Genomic DNA, 8,850 nt, shown 5'->3' with positions numbered 1-8,850 from the left:
GTCCTGCAAATAGCCCATAATGGGTGGATCGATGGCTTCGTTTTTATTCCAATGTATTGAACGAATGTATTAATTTGTAATTTACCATTCTCGGCCTGGAAACGTTGTTTGCAGTTCACAATCTCATTTTCAAGTCCTTGTTTAAAAAATAACGACATTTTGGAGTTGATTTTGTTTTTAAGTAACCGAAAGTGAGCGGTTGTAATCGGAATAAAAGGAAAAAGTCTATTGTCCTGCTAATAGCCCATCCTAGAAACGTTGTTTGCTGAATTCACAGCCTGCTAAGCTTGTTTTCTCTCCCTGTTGTGCGTCACCTCACGGGTCTACCAGTCGCAGCCAGCATGGGTATTGAACCAGCATCTGAAGCAACAAAGTTTGCACTACAATGCAGTGTCTTAGACCACTGGCGCCACTCGGAAGATGCCATCCACAAAGTTTTTAATGCTGATCAATTGCCTTGCACAAAGTATCAAAATACTAAAACACGCACAATTTATACAGTCAACTTAACTAAGAAATACATTTGACGATACAATTCTCCCCCTACCCTCCTTCTTGGAAAGATTCTGTTTTCCTGCTAATAGCCCATATTGGCAATGTACAATGTGACTGGTCGGGAATAGGTTACAGCACTACAGTAAGAGCAAAATAATCCTAACATTTCCACAACCTAATTGTAGTCTAACCAATACCCAAACGGAGATTCAGTAAAAATAAAAAATTAATTGATTTATCAAGACCAGTCCCCATGCTTGTCTCAAAACAGCGCTGTCTTGACCTCTGAATGCTGTCTTTTCCCCCTTCCACTTGCCTCTTCCATTCATTTTGAAAGAGTATTTTCCAGTAAGCATAATCAGTGTTCTAACTCTACTGTGCGCTGGTTTGGAGCAGTGACGCAGGGTACTGTACTACCTCTAAGTCCCGCAGCATAATCTCAAAACTTTTAGTTGAGCAGCCACTGTATGTGAGAACTATGTATGTGAGAAGCGTTCAACACCATAGCACCCTCAAAGCTCATCACTAAGCTAAGGACCCTGGGACTAAACACCTCCCTCTGCAACTGGATCCTGGACTTCCTGATGGGTGGCCCCAGGTGGTAAGGGTAGGTAACAACACATCCACAATGCTGCTCCTCAACACGGGGGCCCCTCATGGGTGAGTGCTCAGTGCCCTCCTGTACTCCCTGTTCGCTCATGACTGCACGGCCAGGCACGACTCCACCATCATTAAGTTTGCCGATGACACAACAATGGTAGGCCTGATCACCGGCAATGATGAGACAGCCTATAGGGAAGAGGTCAGAGTCCTGGCCATGTGGTGCCAGGACAACAACCTCTCCCTCAAAGTAATCAAGACAAAGGAGATGATAGTGGACTACAGGAAAAGGAGGGCCGAGCACGCCCCCATTCTCATAGACGGGGCTGTAGTGGAGAAGGTTGAGAGCTTCAAGTTCCATAGTGTCCACATCACCAACAAACTAACATGGTCCAATCACATTTGACGATACAATTCTCCCGCTACCTTCCTCCATTGCAAGAGTCTATTGTCCTGCTAATATCCCATAATGGCACTGTACAATGTGAACGGTCGGGAGTAGGCTACACCACTACAGTAAGAGCAAAATAATCCTAACATTTCCACATCTTAATTGTAGACTAACCAATACCCAAACGGAGAGTCGGTGAAAATAAAAGTCTGATTGATTTGTCAGGAGACTTGGCATGGGTCCTCAGGTCCTCAAAAGGTTCTACAGCTGCACCATCGAGAGCATCCTGACAGGTTGCATCACTGCCTGGTATGGCAACTGCTCGGCCTCCGACTGCAAGGCACTACAGAGGGTAATGCGTACGGCCTAGTACATCACTGGGGCCAAGCTTCCTGCCATCCAGGACCTCTGTACCAGGCGGTGTCAGAGGAAGGCCCTAAAAACTGTAAAAGCCTCCAGCCACCCTAGTCATAGACTGTTCTCTCTGCTATTGCATGGCAAGTGGTACCGGAGCACCAAGTCTAGGTCCAAAACGCTTCTAAACAGCTTCTACCCCCAAGCTATAAGACTCCTGAACATCTAATCAAATGGCTAGCCAGACTATTTGCTTTGTTGCTGCCTCCCCCCCTTTTATGCTGCTGCTGCTCTGTTATTATCTATGCATAGTCACTTCAATAACTCTACCTACATGTACAAATTACCTCGACTAACCTGTGCCCCTGCACAATGACTGTACCGGTACCACCTGTATATAGCCTTTCTATTTTACTGCTGCTCTTTAATTCTTTGTTACTTTTATTTCTTTAGGTATTTTTCTTAACTGAATTATTGGTTCAGGGCTTGTAGGGAAGCATTTGTTGTATTCGGCACATGTGACAAATAATATTTGATTTGATTAACAGACAACTTGGGGCTTGAACCTGTTGGGTGTCCATATGAAAAAGTGAACAACCTGATTAATCAAATTACTGCACTGCTAATTTACAACACCTTCCTAACATGGGCCCCATTAGAAACCATGGTTCCAAACTGCTACTGCTGCCTCACATTACCTGAAGCTGTACTTGGACAAGCTGAGAATGTACACAGCCGTGAAATTGCCTTTCTTTGGACTGCGCCGGCATGCTAGCTTGTTAGCAGTGCTAAAACCTGCACTGAACAAGAGCCTGTGGCGGTAATGACTGTCCAATGAGAGCGTACAGGAGGGGAAGATACCCTCAATGGGATTCCTTCAGTGTAGCCCTATATCACAATGCTAACATCCAATTACACAAACAGATGTAAGATGAGAAGCAAGAGGGAGAGGCGCATCTGTAATTACATGTTCATCGGAGAAGTCAGGGAAATTGTGTGCTGAAGTCGTCCGGTTACTGTGTGTTTTTATAGACTAGAAGAACTTGTGTGCTGTGAGGGACTGGTATTGGCTTTGGCTTTGAAAACAACAACAACAAAAACCAGTGGGTTTTTATTTTGCTCAATAAAAAACATTAAAAATACGATTGACTTTTGCAATGGCCACCTGACAACTTGCTTCTCCCTGGCCTATCCCCTTAGTCCTTCTCCAATCTCTTCACCAGTCCAGCTCTCGATAGCCTGGTTGCCAGTCTGTTTAGCTTACATTCGTCTCCAGACATAAGCGACATAAGCGGTCACTTGGGGCCCACTGACGTTTTGTCTTTTTTTGGGGGGGGACTCAGTCGGGGTCTCAACTTAATGTTGAGAGTTACAATAGTAGAATACACGAGGTCAGATTTCTAAATTTGGTTGTGCATCAGCAGTTTCTCTTGTTATGTCAGTCACTGACTGTTACTCAGTGTCAGCAAGTTAGTCTTGTCAGCTATTTAAAGTGGAACTGACAGCGTTTTAACTACTTTGCAGATATGAAACAGACCATCATAACATCAGTCAAAACAATCACATCTCCAGTTCATGCTACAGAACCAGCTTTATAAAGAGGTTTTGACTCAATATTCCATGACATAGAGTAGGTCATTATTGACAGAAGAGATGGATGCAGTTCAATGCATGATTAATAATTCACCAATACATGTATTGATATTCCAACAAATATTGTTGTCATGTTGTAAATCACAGCTGGCCTGGTACATTATTTGCTACCTCCAGCCATTTAGGATGAACTGTTTCAGTTTCAATTACTCAATATTTTGGACAAAAACGGATGAATCTGAAGACTGGGAATGTGAATACAATTAAACTAGCAAGTGTCATGATCACAAGCCAGTCACAAGGTGGCTAATAGCCTAGCATATCTATTTATTGATTAGCTAGCTAGCTGCTGGGAGTCATGTCATTGGACGAGTTAATGGCTTTCCCCCCAGCATATTGTTTTTCCAGTGGCTACAGCTAGAGATGCAGGTGTTATTTGGTTAGCTTGCAAGAATTGTGAATCACTTTGCTAGGTAGCTATACTGAACTTGAATAAGTGTTATCCACGGTTAGCATACCTCTTAGTTATCAATCAAATGTATTTGGCATCGATCACGTGGGCAGGCAGTCAAGTTCCCACTCAGTTGTCAAAACTTGGGTTGCAACAAGTATGCATTGGCAGGCAATTCAGTGCTATTCTGACGGCCAACTAAGAGCTGTTAGGTTTAAGCTAATTTCGCTCTTGCTAACATTAGTTGTTCATTTTGTTGTTGATTATGATGATGTGCATAGGTAACTGAGAGAGAGAGAGAGTCTACCTATTCATGGTTGTTTGATCAACAGGACTATAAAGTTCCCAAATCCAAGAAGACACCTGTGATATTTACATATTTGAAGAAATCCATTCAGGTGTATTTTGTGACTTTTGGCGAATGCTTTCTAATGATCTGAAGTCGCACTGTTGCTACTGCAAGGGAATACTTTACACTGTCCAGTTCAAATTGAATGATGGTAGGCCCGTGTGGCAAATTACATATTTGCATATAGGCCTACTGCAGCTCTGATTGGTTATGGCTCACCGGCCTAGGTAGAGTCCGGTCCTTGACAAGACAGTTTTTATTAGATTTTATTTCCTGCAGTGCCTATTAATTGTCCAAAGACATGGTCTCTTTCCCACTATAGTATATTGCTATTGAATTTTCACAAATGCCTTAGTATACGTAATTCCCAAGCATTTTATGAACGTATGAAAACGTGACTAATTTTTCGCTTGTCAAATAAAAAGAAAAAAAAGCAACATTCTTCCTGGGGGTGTAAATGAACAGATTTTAATAAAATGTCATGTCGCTAAAAAGCTGTCAGTTCCACTTTAAACTTGAAGTAATCATGGCCGAATACTGATCGGGCATGCAAGGCAGTTTGGCCAGGGGCCCTGACCTCCAGGGGACCCACACTGATTTTGTTATTAAATCTCACTCTGATATCATAAACTCTTGGCAAAATGTATAGACTTGCAGGAAATTAGCTTTAAAACTGCAAAGATTTCTCTCCACCCCATGACAAAATGACTAGAAATCTGCAATAAAACTGCAATTTCTTTCTCTCTTGCCCATGGCAAAATGTGTACAATTGCAAAAAGATTCCTTCCTTTAGAGGCATTGGACTGTCACTCACGTTACATTTTGGGAACATGCCTCGGCTCGGTTCGACAGCACCACCCATTAATTGGAATGGACAACGACCCTGGCTCTAATTTATTGCCATTGACGTGCGTCCAATGCCAGCCAATGCTGCATGTTCTCCAGCATACAGCAGCAGCTGTCACCCTCATGTCACGTCAGGCATAATTATAACAACCGCAGCCTGACCCAGGCTTTGGAGTCTGGTTTTAAGCAGACATGTACAGAGAAGATAAATTGTGTAAGGGGTTATATGTGTGTCACTGAAGGAGTTGTCACTGACTATTTCATAATTTGAAAAGGTACAGTAAAGGAAGCAAAAGCTCAATGAGCTTTCCAGTACCATGTCTCACTTCCATGCATTTAGGCATCTGTATGTCGTCTAGTCTCCCTTCACTCATCTCTTAATTATTTATATGATTCAGACCTACTTTAATGACTTGAAGCCATAGCAACATACACCAGAGCAGGGTTTCCCAAGCTTGGTCCTTGGGCCCCCTGGGGTGCCCCAGCACTACACAGTGGTTTCAGAACCAAGTTTGGGCAACCCCGCACTAGACTAGGACTATACAACCCTGTTCTTGGGGAGCTACCGTCCTGTCTCTTTCCACTCCAACCCCAGTTATAACTAACCTGATTCAGTTTATCAACCAGCTAATTATTAGAATCAGGTGCGCTAGATTAAGGTGAGAAAAAAACTGGTTAGTGCTAAACAGAATACTTGGGACATCCCTGGGATACTTGGGACATCCCTACCCTAAATCTAACCTTAACTTACCCTAACCTTAATCATAACCATAAACCATTTTAGATTTCAACTTCAATGGGTTAGGGATGTCCCCAGTGGTGATTTTAGCATGTAAATCTTGGTGGGGCAAAAATAAAAGTGGGATGCATGCCAGCAAAGCAACTACACGACACAACACAATACTAAACAATACATGAATTGCACTATAACGGTGACAAACGGTGCCCACAAATGACCTATACATAAAGCTGTCCCAACAGCTGTCTCAACATCTTACCAGTGCTACACATGGCTATCAGCAGAGCCTTGTCTGGCAGTGAAACAGTTAATTCAGCCTCATTTACTGCCTTAAAAAACAACACTAATATGGCTGACTTGCTTAAACAAATGTAGTTTCTAATGACAATTGAGATGTACAAACTATGGCATAATGGGACGACAATTGGATAAGAGGCAATCCGTAATTTCGACTAAGACATTAATGAACGAGCTAGAATGGACTTAGGCAATATAACTATTTGTTTAGCACTTTTGAAATGTGTGTTCTCCCTGTACACCAAGTCAGAACCGTAGGATAAATAAAGGGGGCATTTAAGCAGACAATAAAAGCTCTTACAATATTTGATGATTACATTTCTCTAAAACAGGTTATAGGCTAGATGTGCACCACCAAGTCAGAACACTAGACAAAATGAATCAGGGTAAATCAACCAAATTATTAGGGTGAGGCACATGGTCTACTAACATCTTACTACACAACATACACTCAGTATTGCTTTATTAGCAACAGTATACATACCTTCCTGGCATATTGCAGAATTTATGCAGCAGCATACAAGACATTTTTGGACTCACCTTGTTGTGCTGTACTCACATGAAGGTGGCACAGCGGCCCTTTGTGGGCAAATGTTGTCATCAAAGTCTGGCATTCTATGGATTAATGGTGCTTTCAAAACAACTAGGAACTGTGAAAAAAACATGATTGAATCATGATAGCATCAATGATCTTCCGGTCGTAGCTCTAGAAAGAGGCCAGATTTACAATTCCGAGTTGGATGACCATTCAAAACGTATTTTCCCAGTCATAGCTTGTTTATTCCCGACTTCCCAGTTGTCTTGAACTCACTGAAGTCAAGTTTTTGCAGTTCCGAGTTAACAGTTGTTTTGAGCGCAGCACAAATCATGCTTCATTGATAGCATAACCAGTGCTGAATGTTTATCATTTTAACATACCCTTAATCACAGATTTGGGACCACACAGCCACTCCACTGAATAGCAGGCTATTAGCCTGTCACTAATTCCTTCCAAATTCATTGTTGAATTTGCAATTTCCAACATGTTGTGTAATGTTTATGTCCAATGGCCGATGATCACCGATATGTTTTATCTATAAGTTTTCTTCTTTATTTTTCTTCATATGACAAGGATTAAAAAGGATTTGCCAGTAGCTTGTCGACTTGATTCATGATGATGACTGCTAGCTAAGATTTTGAAAGTATGATGTTGACATCAGTCCAATCAAAGCTATTATACATATAATGTGATTTGAAGTCATTTTATCTGTGGCCAATGACTTTGCGCCTTCTTGGATGGGCACTTCTAATTTAACTCTATGGCAGCACCCAAGGGGCTAGAAGAGTGTGCAAAGCTGTCAAGGCAAAATGTGGCTATTTTGAAGATTCTCAAATATGTTTAACACTTTTTTTGGTTACTACACCATTACATATGTGTTATTTCATATTTTTGATGTCTTCACTATTATTCTACAATGTAGAAAATAGGAAAAATAAAGAAAAATCCTTGAATGAGTAGGTGTGTCCAAACTTTTGACTGATACTGTAGACAGGTGTGCCTTTCCAAATCATGTCCAACCAATTGAAGTGACCACAGGTGGACTCCAATCAAGTTGTAGAAAAATCAAGTATGATCCATGGAAACAGGATGCACCTGAGCTAAATTTTGAAACTCATAGCAAAGGGTCTGAATACTTATGTAAATAAGGTATCTGTTTTTTATTTTTAATAAATATCCAAACATTTCTAAAAACCTGTTTTCACTTTGTCACTGTGGGGTATTGTGTGTAGATTGCTGAGGATTTAATTTAATTTAATACATTTTAGAATAAGGCTGTAATGTAACAAAATGTGGAGAGAAAAAAAATCAAGGGATCTGAATACTTTCCAAAGGCACTGTAAACTGGGTAAATCGGTTGAAGAATAGTGAAGAAATAAGTAATATACTTTTAGGTCATGTTTTTCAGAATGGAAATGTTTGTCTGTTTTTTTCCTCCAGAAAATGCATTTAGTCCTACCCACTAATTTATTAAACATATCTTAGAATAAAATGAAGTTAAACATTGCAAATGTATTAAATCAGTCTACAAAACATCTGTTTAAGAATATTGTATTGTGTAATCCACTTGACTCTTTATCTGTAGTACAGGAGGCAATCACTGACAGAGAGAAGGAACACAGAAAGAACAAAGTAATTCCCTGTCCGCATAAATTGAATAATCACTTGAGAGGAAACGTAATAGAGACAGACAATACAAGCACAGTAAATGCAGGTATCAAAAACACAGTGATTTCCAAAACAAGCTACAAATTGGCTATGGTTTTATTTTGACAATGCAGGCAAGGTACAATAATTGCTTTCAGAGGGCTTTCGATAGCGAACAAGTCTTGCCTAGTGATAGAGGGTCATGATCAGTGAAATCGAAAATAGACACTGGCTTTATTCAATAAAACATTGCCGTTTGTGTGTGTGGTTGTGTGTGTGTGTGCATCATTTTAGAATTACAATAAATTCTACGCTGTAATAAAAGACTAGGCACCCCCCCACACACAAAAAAAGTAACACAATACATAATGAGTCATTCACACTGTGTTGGTTCGATCATTACTGGAGTGAGTTTGGATTGTTGATGCTTAAGTTGAGATGGAGGAATGTCTGGTGTTTTGAACATACTGCGAATCTTACTTACAGACTGAATCCCACGGCTTTGTCGCAGACAAACAGCAGCTCATGATACTGATACACCAGAGGAGCA

Source organism: Oncorhynchus clarkii, chromosome 12, assembly GCF_045791955.1.
Source record: "Oncorhynchus clarkii lewisi isolate Uvic-CL-2024 chromosome 12, UVic_Ocla_1.0, whole genome shotgun sequence".
In the NCBI taxonomy this organism is placed as follows: Eukaryota; Metazoa; Chordata; class Actinopteri; order Salmoniformes; family Salmonidae; genus Oncorhynchus; species Oncorhynchus clarkii.
The sequence above is the reverse complement of the archived record's forward strand: the minus strand, read 5'-3'. Positions refer to the sequence as shown.